General features: G+C 33.5%; 2 long non-coding RNA genes across 3 annotated transcripts; both read right to left on the bottom strand.

Moving 5' to 3' along the window:
* Positions 1-350: 350 nt before the first annotated feature.
* On the bottom strand, positions 351-3,533 carry LOC115186761 (uncharacterized). The gene is made up of 3 exons (XR_003875885.1): positions 3,220-3,533; positions 618-734; positions 351-399 (listed from the first exon to the last, which is right to left on the bottom strand). It is a non-coding gene; the product is annotated as an uncharacterized LOC115186761 (long non-coding RNA).
* LOC115186762 (uncharacterized) lies at positions 1,412-2,798 on the bottom strand. 2 transcript variants are annotated; one of them, XR_003875887.1, is made up of 2 exons: positions 2,766-2,798; positions 1,412-1,833 (listed from the first exon to the last, which is right to left on the bottom strand). It is a non-coding gene; the product is annotated as an uncharacterized LOC115186762 (long non-coding RNA). The 2 variants fall into 2 exon arrangements; XR_003875886.1 differs by lacking the exon at positions 2,766-2,798 and adding an exon at positions 2,182-2,199.
* Positions 3,534-12,389: the final 8,856 nt, after the last annotated feature.

The raw sequence follows: 12,389 nt of genomic DNA, 5'->3' as shown, positions 1-12,389 counted from the left end.
AGGACGTGCAGTGTGATCTTCAGAGCCCCCTCTCTGGCACTGCTCTCCTGCTTCTCATCTTCAGCATCCACCACTTCCTCATCCTGCTTCTGACTCTCAAAGCCTTCTGGGAGTTCTGGACTAAGAATCCTCTTGAACATCTTCAGCTCGTTCTTCACAAATGTCATAATTTTCTCTTCAAGCAACTGAAATAAATCAAGTAAATAAGTTAAGCAAGAGAATAAATGCTTTCTCATTAACACATTAATGAATGATTGACAGATCAACTTTACTTGAGGTAAACAAAAACAAATGTACATAACAGGATCACATACACTGAATATAGAGTCCAGGTCTGTTTGATGACTCTGGGAAGACTGACCACTGAGAATCTCTGACTCTGATCTCTCCTGTTGGTTTCTGTAGACAAAACATGAGATTACAGTACACACACACACACACACACACACACAGAGAGAGGGAACGATGTGTTTGTTTAATATTGTTTTAGGGCTATATAAATGGATAAAAGGATTAGCCTGTGGATTATGAAAACAACAAAAAGAAATGAGAAAATGGGAGAGGAGAAATGACTAGAGACAGTGTTGTTTAACTCACTGACCATGAGTTCTTCTTACCTTTGTTCAGTAGAAAAGTCTCCCTCTCTAAACACTATAGGATGCTTCATAGACTGGTTACTCTTCATGGACACACAGCTGGGAACAGGGGAGGCTGGTCTCTCCTGCTTGATTGGTCTTCAACACAACAGAGACAAACATTAAATCTCTCATCTACTCTGATCTCAGATGGGAAACATAAGAAGAGTTTCATTCCAAAACGCAACATATCACTTTACAGAAATGAGCTTTTATTGTTTAAAGAAATTATGTATTAATTATTACATCTCTCACAGACAAGGATTTGTTTAAAATCTATCACTTGATGGTTTCATTTCAGAGAGACAAAAATCATGTTTTTTTATGCAAAATGCTATATATCTCCCTCACTCTCAAATGTGACCGACCGGCTCAATTTGGTAATTAACTAAATAACTACATATATAGTGATTTTGGTTTATGTCAGTTTAATTGTTTGTTATGGTATAAGTGGTTATTTTATGATTGTAAGTGATAAATTAACTAGTAATTCTCAGTAATTACTACTTTAGTAAGGAATAACACATTTTTCAGCACTACTGCAGTTGTTACATAATTCCAATAGATGGGAGCATAAGACCACAAATTAAATTTCAGAAGATTAGATTAGTTTTCTCCCTGGATACACCACCACTCCCCACGCTACTTTCTGTCCCTTTACACACTGCTAACGCAAGAGGAAGGACTGAAAAAGCATTTAACAGATTACTGTAAAGTAATATTATTATGATTCAATGTTTAGTAATATAACGATGATTCATGTTTATTATTACCTGTTTTTATGCTCATGTTTTACACTTCATTAATATAACGATTATCAATAAGCCTGAACATTAATTCAGTCATCTCTGGTCTAGAAAAACGTATTTTCCCAGTACATTCATCAACCAGCATCCACCTGCTCTGCCTTCTGGCACATGAAGTCAACTCAGCCCCGCTAAACAGCTGGTGTCTTCACTTTACTCTCACTCGCCTTCTCAAGGGGCATGTCGAGGTAAATTTACTAACCAGGAGGGTTGAATTATGTCATTTATTGGTGGGCTGGAAGACGCACTCTTGTCTTTTCTATTCCGAGCTTGTTGACTCCCAATATCAGATATTAAGATGATGTTTTACAATGTATGTACTACTGATTATCTACCCGGGGTTCAATACCTCACTATTTTTACCTCACTATTTACACCTCACTATTCAATACCTCACTATTTACACCTCACTATTTACACCTCACTATTTACACCTCACTATTCACACCTCACTATTCACACCTCACTATTCAATACCTCACTATTCAACACCTCACTATTCAATACCTCACTATTCAATACCTCACTATTTACACCTCACTATTTTTACCTCACTATTCAATACCTCACTATTTACACCTCACTATTTACACCTCACTATTTACACCTCACTATTCAATACCTCACTATTTACACCTCACTATTCAATACCTCACTATTCAACACCTCACTATTCACACCTCACTATTCAATACCTCACTATTCAATACCTCACTATTCAATACCTCACTATTCAATACCTCACTATTCAATACCTCACTATTCAACACCTCACTATTCAACACCTCACTATTTACACCTCACTATTCAATACCTCACTATTTACACCTCACTATTCAACACCTCACTATTTACACCTCACTATTCAATACCTCACTATTTACACCTCACTATTCAACACCTCACTATTTACACCTCACTATTCAACACCTCACTATTCACACCTCACTATTCAATACCTCACTATTCAATACCTCACTATTCAATACCTCACTATTCAATACCTCACTATTTTTACCTCACTATTCAATACCTCACTATTTACACCTCACTATTCAATACCTCACTATTTACACCTCACTATTCAATACCTCACTATTTACACCTCACTATTCAATACCTCACTATTCAATACCTCACTATTCAATACCTCACTATTTACACCTCACTATTTACACCTCACTATTCAATACCTCACTATTTACACCTCACTATTTACACCTCACTATTCAATACCTCACTATTCAATACCTCACTATTCAATACCTCACTATTTACACCTCACTATTTACACCTCACTATTCAATACCTCACTATTCAATACCTCACTATTTTTGTTTCTCTCCCTAAAGCAACACAGCCCTAATAGGAGATATATAACTAACTAAAGTAATGAGTGACCATTTCAGAAAATCATGGGACATATAGTCTGTGGTTGCATGCTATTTTATGTCAATCATATTGCTGCTTGTAGCCTATAACTGATGCTTCGTGGTCTTATGCTGCCATCTATTGGAAATATTTAGCAATTAAAAGTTATTAATTTACTTACAGACATTGGTGAGGCAGCTGAGAATTAAAATAAACGGAATGTGTCCAGCCTACTGAGGAGCCCCGAAAATAATATTCAAAAGATTGGTCCTTGGACACAGAGGGGTTAAACACTAAAGTGACCGTCCATCTAGTGAAGAGAGGAGAACCGGACAGAGGTAGCCAGCATCCGTCAACGAGAGAGAAGGAGAACTACGATGCTACTAATTAGTAACTAGCTAGCTTACCGAGCTGTACCGACTAGCTAGGCTAGCTAGCAGGTCGTTCGTCTGTCCCTCGTCTCGATGACGAATCCGGTGAACCACAAAATGAAACGAGGATAGAGAGTGAAAAGGATCTGGCTACACTCATACTGTCCCTGACCGTAAAGCAAAAAGCTAATTGAACAATAAACTTCAGCGTTTCAACACTGTAACAAACTCTGTCGTTATTCCCCAAAATCACCTCAGCCCACTCTGCGCGTAACCGGACAATATGTTTGGCGCCACAATGTACGTGGACGCGGACAGTTCTGTACGTGGACAGTTCTGTACGTGGACGCGGACAGTTCTGTACGTGGACGCGGACAGTTCTGTACGTGGACGCGGATAGTTCTGTACGGGGATGCGGGAAGGTCCAGAACGCGGACATGAGCAGTGCAACACAATCAACTAAACCCAGCCTTTAAAGTAGGTTACATTAGTAATATTTATTTTTTATTATTATGTTAAACAAACATTCTACGTTTTTTTAAACAATATTTTGAGATCTGGGCCCATGTCCACAAAGCGTCTCAGAGTAGAAAATTGGTCGTATAAGTGCTGAGAATAAAGACATTTTACACTTATGGGTATAAATTAAAGCTATGCATGAAGTCTCTAGTCCCACCTAGTCGGCAGATATTTAGGACACCTCGTGAGCTGTCTTAAGTATTAAGAGTTAACAGCAGGTGTCTTGAAACATTTACAATGAATAGCAATATTACAATAATGGATACATAGACCTCCAAACATTTACAATGAATAGCAATATTACAATAATGGATACATAGACCTCCAAACATTTACAATGAATAGCAATATTACAATAATGGATACATAGACCTCCAAACATTTACAATGAATAGCAATATTACAATAATGGATACATAGACCTACAAACATTTACAATGAATAGCAATATTACAATAATGGATACATAGACCTACAAACATTTACAATGAATAGCAATATTACAATAATGGATACATAGACCTCCAAACATTTACAATGAATAGCAATATTACAATAATGGATACATAGACCTCCAAACATTTACAATGAATAGCAATATTACAATAACGGCTACATAGACCTCCAAACATTTACAATGAATAGCAATATTACAATAACGGATACATAGACCTACAAACATTTACAATGAATAGCAATATTACAATAACGGATACATAGACCTCCAAACATTTACAATGAATAGCAATTTTACAATAATGGATACATAGACCTCCAAACATTTACAATGAATAGCAATATTACAATAATGGATACATAGACCTCCAAACATTTACAATGAATAGCAATATTACAATAATGGATACATAGACCTCCAAACATTTACAATGAATAGCAATATTACAATAATGGATACATAGACCTACAAACATTTACAATGAATAGCAATATTACAATAATGGATACATAGACCTACAAGCATTTACAATGAATAGCAATATTACAATAATGGATACATAGACCTCCAAACATTTACAATGAATAGCAATATTACAATAATGGATACATAGACCTCCAAACATTTACAATGAATAGCAATATTACAATAATGGATACATAGACCTACAAGCATTTACAATGAATAGCAATATTACAACATAGACCTCCAAACATTTACAATGAATAGCAATATTACAATAATGGATACATAGACCTCCAAACATTTACAATGAATAGCAATATTACAATAACGGCTACATAGACCTCCAAACATTTACAATGAATAGCAATATTACAATAATGGATACATGGATGTTTGTAGGTCTATGTATCCATTATTGTAATATTGCTATTCATTGTAAATGTTTGGAGGTCTATGTATCCATTATTGTAATATTGCTATTCATTGTAAATGTTTGGAGGTCTATGTATCCATTATTGTAATATTGATATTCATTGTAAATGTTTGGAGGTCTATGTATCCATTATTGTAATATTGCTATTCATTGTAAATGTTTGGAGGTCTATGTATCCGTTATTGTAATATTGCTATTCATTGTAAATGTTTGTAGGTCTATGTATCCGTTATTGTAATATTGCTATTCATTGTAAATGTTTGTAGGTCTATGTATCCGTTATTGTAATATTGCTATTCATTGTAAATGTTTGTAGGTCTATGTATCCGTTATTGTAATATTGCTATTCATTGTAAATGTTTGGAGGTCTATGTATCCATTATTGTAATATTGCTATTCATTGTAAATGTTTGTAGGTCTATGTATCCATTATTGTAATATTGCTATTCATTGTAAATGTTTGTAGGTCTATGTATCCATTATTGTAATATTGCTATTCAATGTAAATGTTTGTAGGTCTATGTATCCATTATTGTAATATTGCTATTCATTGTAAATGCTTGTAGGTCTATGTATCCATTATTGTAATATTGCTATTCATTGTAAATGTTTGTAGGTCTATGTATCCATTATTGTAATATTGCTATTCATTGTAAATGTTTGTAGGTCCATGTATCCATTATTGTAATATTGCTATTCATTGTAAATGTTTGTAGGTCCATGTATCCATTATTGTAATATTGCTATTCATTGTAAATGTTTGTAGGTCATTTACAATGAATAGCAATATTACAATAATGGATACATAGACCTAAAAACATTTACAATGAATAGCAATATTACAATAATGGATACATAGACCTACAAGCATTTACAATGAATAACAATATTACAATAATGGATACATAGACCTACAAACATTTACAATGAATAGCAATATTACAATAATGGATACATAGACCTCCAAACATTTACAATGAATAGCAATATTACAATAATGGATACATAGACCTACAAACATTTACAATGAATAGCAATATTACAATAATGGATACATAGACCTCCAAACATTTACAATGAATAGCAATATTACAATAATGGATACATAGACCTCCAAACATTTACAATGAATAGCAATATTACAATAAAGGATACATAGACCTCCAAACATTTACAATGAATAGCAATATTACAATAATGGATACATAGACCTACAAACATTTACAATGAATAGCAATATTACAATAATGGATACATAGACCTACAAACATTTACAATGAATAGCAATATTACAATAATGGATACATAGACCTACAAACATTTACAATGAATAGCAATATTACAATAATGGATACATAGACCTACAAGCATTTACAATGAATAGCAATATTACAATAATGGATACATAGACCTACAAGCATTTACAATGAATAGCAATATTACAATAATGGATACATAGACCTCCAAACATTTACAATGAATAGCAATATTACAGTAATGGATACATAGACCTCCAAACATTTACAATGAATAGCAATATTACAAAAATGATACATAGACCTCCAAACATTTACAATGAATAGCAATATTACAATAATGGATACATAGACCTCCAAACATTTACAATGAATAGCAATATTACAATAATGGATACATAGACCTCCAAACATTTACAATGAATAGCAATATTACAATAATGGATACATAGACCTACAAGCATTTACAATGAATAGCAATATTACAACATAGACCTCCAAACATTTACAATGAATAGCAATATTACAATAACGGATACATAGACCTACAAACATTTACAATGAATAGCAATATTACAATAATGGATACATGGATGTTTGTAGGTCTATGTATCCATTATTGTAATATTGCTATTCATTGTAAATGTTTGGAGGTCTATGTATCCATTATTGTAATATTGCTATTCATTGTAAATGTTTGGAGGTCTATGTATCCATTATTGTAATATTGATATTCATTGTAAATGTTTGGAGGTCTATGTATCCATTATTGTAATATTGCTATTCATTGTAAATGTTTGGAGGTCTATGTATCCGTTATTGTAATATTGCTATTCATTGTAAATGTTTGTAGGTCTATGTATCCGTTATTGTAATATTGCTATTCATTGTAAATGTTTGTAGGTCTATGTATCCGTTATTGTAATATTGCTATTCATTGTAAATGTTTGTAGGTCTATGTATCCGTTATTGTAATATTGCTATTCATTGTAAATGTTTGGAGGTCTATGTATCCATTATTGTAATATTGCTATTCATTGTAAATGTTTGTAGGTCTATGTATCCATTATTGTAATATTGCTATTCATTGTAAATGTTTGTAGGTCTATGTATCCATTATTGTAATATTGCTATTCAATGTAAATGTTTGTAGGTCTATGTATCCATTATTGTAATATTGCTATTCATTGTAAATGCTTGTAGGTCTATGTATCCATTATTGTAATATTGCTATTCATTGTGAATGTTTGTAGGTCTATGTATCCATTATTGTAATATTGCTATTCATTGTAAATGTTTGTAGGTCCATGTATCCATTATTGTAATATTGCTATTCATTGTAAATGTTTGTAGGTCCATGTATCCATTATTGTAATATTGCTATTCATTGTAAATGTTTGTAGGTCATTTACAATGAATAGCAATATTACAATAATGGATACATAGACCTAAAAACATTTACAATGAATAGCAATATTACAATAATGGATACATAGACCTACAAGCATTTACAATGAATAACAATATTACAATAATGGATACATAGACCTACAAACATTTACAATGAATAGCAATATTACAATAATGGATACATAGACCTCCAAACATTTACAATGAATAGCAATATTACAATAATGGATACATAGACCTACAAACATTTACAATGAATAGCAATATTACAATAATGGATACATAGACCTACAAACATTTACAATGAATAGCAATATTACAATAATGGATACATAGACCTCCAAACATTTACAATGAATAGCAATATTACAATAATGGATACATAGACCTCCAAACATTTACAATGAATAGCAATATTACAATAATGGACACATAGACCTCCAAACATTTACAATGAATAGCAATATTACAATAAAGGATACATAGACCTCCAAACATTTACAATGAATAGCAATATTACAATAATGGATACATAGACCTCCAAACATTTACAATGAATAGCAATATTACAATAATGGATACATAGACCTACACACATTTACAATGAATAGCAATATTACAATAATGGATACATAGACCTACAAACATTTACAATGAATAGCAATATTACAATAATGGATACATAGACCTACAAACATTTACAATGAATAGCAATATTACAATAATGGATACATAGACCTACAAACATTTACAATGAATAGCAATATTACAATAACGGCTACATAGACCTCCAAACATTTACAATGAATAGCAATATTACAATAATGGATACATAGACCTCCAAACATTTACAATGAATAGCAATATTACAATAATGGATACATAGATCTCCAAACATTTACAATGAATAGCAATATTACAATAATGGATACATTATTACCAAACAAATCAAATTTAAATTTGTCACATGTGCCAAATACAACAGGTGACCTTACTGTCAAATGCTGAATACAAGCTCTTAAACCAACAATACAGTTAACCTGTTGAGGCCACGGGTTAGCAATGAACCCTGAGACGGGATTGCTAGCAAGGCTGGAAATTCAAAACATCAAAAAACTAATAATTTCAATTTCTCAAACAATCAACTATTTTACACCATTTAAAGATAAACATCTCCTTAATCTAACCACATTGTTCGATTTTCAAAGAGGCTTTACGGCAAAAGCATAAAGTTAGATTATGTTAGGACAATACATAGCCACAAAAGTACAAACATCCATTTTCAATTCAAGGTCAGGCGTCACCAAAAGCAGAAACCAGCTAAAATTATGCACCAACCTTTGACAATCTCCATCAGATGACACTCCTAGGACATTATGTTATACAATACATGCATTTTTTGTTCCATCAAGTTCATATTTATATCCAAAAACCGCATTTTACAGTAGCGGTGAAATTCTGATTTTTTTCTTCTCTGAAATGCTTCCGGTGAACAACGTTACAATTTTCAAAATTACTATTCAAAAACATTGGTAAATTATAATATTGTCATTCAAATAATTATAGTTTAACATTTCGTAAATGATACTGTCTTGCCAGATTTCAAAATAACTTTACTGGGAAATCACAAGTTGCAATAAACCAGGTGCTGTGCTAAGAACAATAAGCTAGCCTAATTAGCTTAGCATCATCTTGTAACCATGTAATATCAATAATACTATTGTCAATAATCCATTACCTTTGATTATCTTCATCCATTGGCAGTTCCAGGAATTCCAGGTCCACAACAAATGTGGTTTCTTTTGACAAAGTTCATAATTGATGTCCAAATAACTCCAAGTTGTTCCATGTTGTTAGCGCTTCGGTGGCTACTAAAAAGTAGCGCGGAGGGGGTGTGTGAAATCACGGCAAAAAGTTAAAAAAGTTACAAAAATAATCTATTTATGTTTGTTCAAACATGTCAAACGTTGTTTAGCATCAATCTTTAGAGCCATTTTTAACGTGAAACATCAGTAATGTTTCAACCCGACTTCACCTGTGTCTAGAAAAACGTTTTTTAAAAATGTCTCGTGTCTCATGATTGCGCAGGTGCAGGCCATAATGGAAGTGACGACATCCCACGGACGTCAACTTCAATGCATTCTAATTTGCTCCCTGTTAATCATGGAAGCTTCAAACAACTTTATAAAGATCGCTGACATCTAGTGGAATCCGTAGGAGTTGCGAACTGAATCCTTTCTCACTATGGTATCTAATAAACAATGACACTAAATAGTACAGCCACTAAATTCTCATTTTTTTAATCTATTTTTCTCAGGTTTTTGCCTGCAATATGAGTTTTGTTATACTTACAGACACCATTCAAACTGTTTTAGAAATTTCAGAGTGTTTTCTATCCGAATGTGTTAATAATATGCATATCCTAGCTTCTGAGTTGGTGTAGGAGGCAGTTAAAAATGGGCACGTATTTTTTTCAAAATTCTCAATACTGCCACCGTGGCCCGTAGAGGTTTTAAGAGTTAAAACAGGGTGCAGCCTTGACCTCTAAATCTCTTTCAATAGGAATACATTGCCTGCTGCCCTAATTCCAACCTTCCTAAGTCTGGCAGAACTACTAATAACATTTTTATTAACAGCAAGACAATTACAGTAATATATATATTGAATGAATAAAGAGATATCTTACCTTGAACCAGTAGCAGATGCCATCTTGCTCCAAGTAATTTCTCAACTAAATTTTTTCAGAATACAGCAAAGGTAACAATCCAAAATCAGCTCCTTGGAAGTGTGTTCTCTCTCAGTATAAAGTTCTATTGAGAATAATGGCCTTCTCTGGAGAAGGCCTTCTCTGGAGAAGGCCATTATATACACACTCAGATAGGCACAACCCTTTTCAACATTTAAATATCGAAACAAGAAAAAACCCTGTGTTTAAAGTTGTGTTAAATTGATCATTCAGGAGATGAGATTAACACCTTGCATTGATTGTCCATCCAAGGTGGTTGCCTACGTCATTGTTATGTTGAGGTTAGAAGATCATCAGGGTGATTCATTTCAGGGCTGGGCTCTCTTTCATTCAGTAATACAGAGGCAGGGCAATCAAAGGCTCCAACTCACTGAACTGCCCATCAGCCCAGCCATTGTTATTATTCATACTGTTTGGAAACAGGTTCTATTCAGAACCTCTCAGACTAGAAAATATAAATAATTTTTACTATAGTGTTTTAAATTGTTTGCATGTAGAACGGCTGGTAGGAATAATAACAATGGCTGGGCTGATGGGCACTTCAGTGACTTGGAGCCTTTGATTGCCCTGCCTCTGGGAGCCTGTCCACTTGTTACATGATTACTGAGTGAAAGAGAGCCTATGAAAGTTTTCATGGAGGGTGGGTGACCCCCTTGGTGGCTGAACCTGAGATCAATGAGAGAACTTGTCAGAAAAAACGACAGAGTCCCACTTTCTCTGTCATTGTACAAAGTAGAGAGTGGGGAAAAAATGTGTACAAATGTATACAGAGGCTCTGGAATTTGTCATAAAAAAAATAAAATTGTGAAAAAGGATTCAAATAAAGTTCCAACAGTACATGAGATGATCAGACTGAACCAACTGCTATCTTAAAATGTTTATTCAGTTAAGAAACAGAGGATGGATCACATAATTAAAGTTATCACACAATTAAATAATAAATCCTCACTCACAAAGACAAACATGGCTTCATTATTGTTCACAGTTTATTATCATAGTTTCTCACAGATCCTGGCTTCCACTGTTAGAATGGCTGAGCGAGAGGAGGTGGGGCTTTTTTCATAGCCTGAGAGAGAGAGAGAGAGAGACATTCAGTTTAACTAGAGGGGCTGGGTGCGCCCCCTGTTGGCTGAACCCGGGTGGGAGGTTCCCCCTTAGCAAGCAATGGACCCCAGCACACCACTGAAGCCATTAATAACTATATTCAAAAACACACCTGGTAACCTGTTCAATCACCAGGCACACGGCTCAACATGGTTCAATGACAGAGAAAAAAAAATATGTCAAAATGAATAAAAAAATGATACAGCTGTCTTTAATAAGATCAAACTGAACTAACTGCTATCTTGAAATGTTGAAAAAGTGTTTTTAAATAGGCATCCTATCATTTGAAAATTAGTTGAAAGGCTAAGTGATTCTCCTCCTGACAAGAAGCTGACAGTCTTCAAACAGAGCAAAAAAAGTGGTCCCAAACAATATGTCAAAATGAATAAAAAAATGATACAGCTGTCTTTAATAAGATCAAACTGAACTAACTGCTATCTTGAAATGTTGAAAAAGTGTTTTTAAATAGGCATCCTATCATTTGAAAATTAGTTGAAAGGCTAAGTGATTCTCCTCCTGACAAGAAGCTGACAGTCTTCAAACAGAGCAAAAAAAGTGGTCCCAAACAATATGTCAAAATGAATAAAAAAATGATACAGCTGTCTTTAATAAGATCAAACTGAACTAACTGCTATCTTGAAATGTTGAAAAAGTGTTTTTAAATAGGCATCCTATCATTTGAAAATTAGTTGAAAGGCTAAGTGATTCTCCTCCTGACAAGTTGACAGCCTTCAAACATAGTGCAAAAAAAGTGGGCGTGAACATAGAATATTTTTGGGTCAAAAAAAATAATATACAGCTGTCTTTAATAAGATC

The sequence above is a fragment of the Salmo trutta genome, unplaced genomic scaffold (genome assembly GCF_901001165.1).
Source record: "Salmo trutta unplaced genomic scaffold, fSalTru1.1, whole genome shotgun sequence".
Lineage (NCBI taxonomy): Eukaryota > Metazoa > Chordata > Actinopteri > Salmoniformes > Salmonidae > Salmo > Salmo trutta.
Note: the sequence above shows the minus strand (reverse complement) of the source record. Positions and strands in the feature narration are given on the sequence as shown.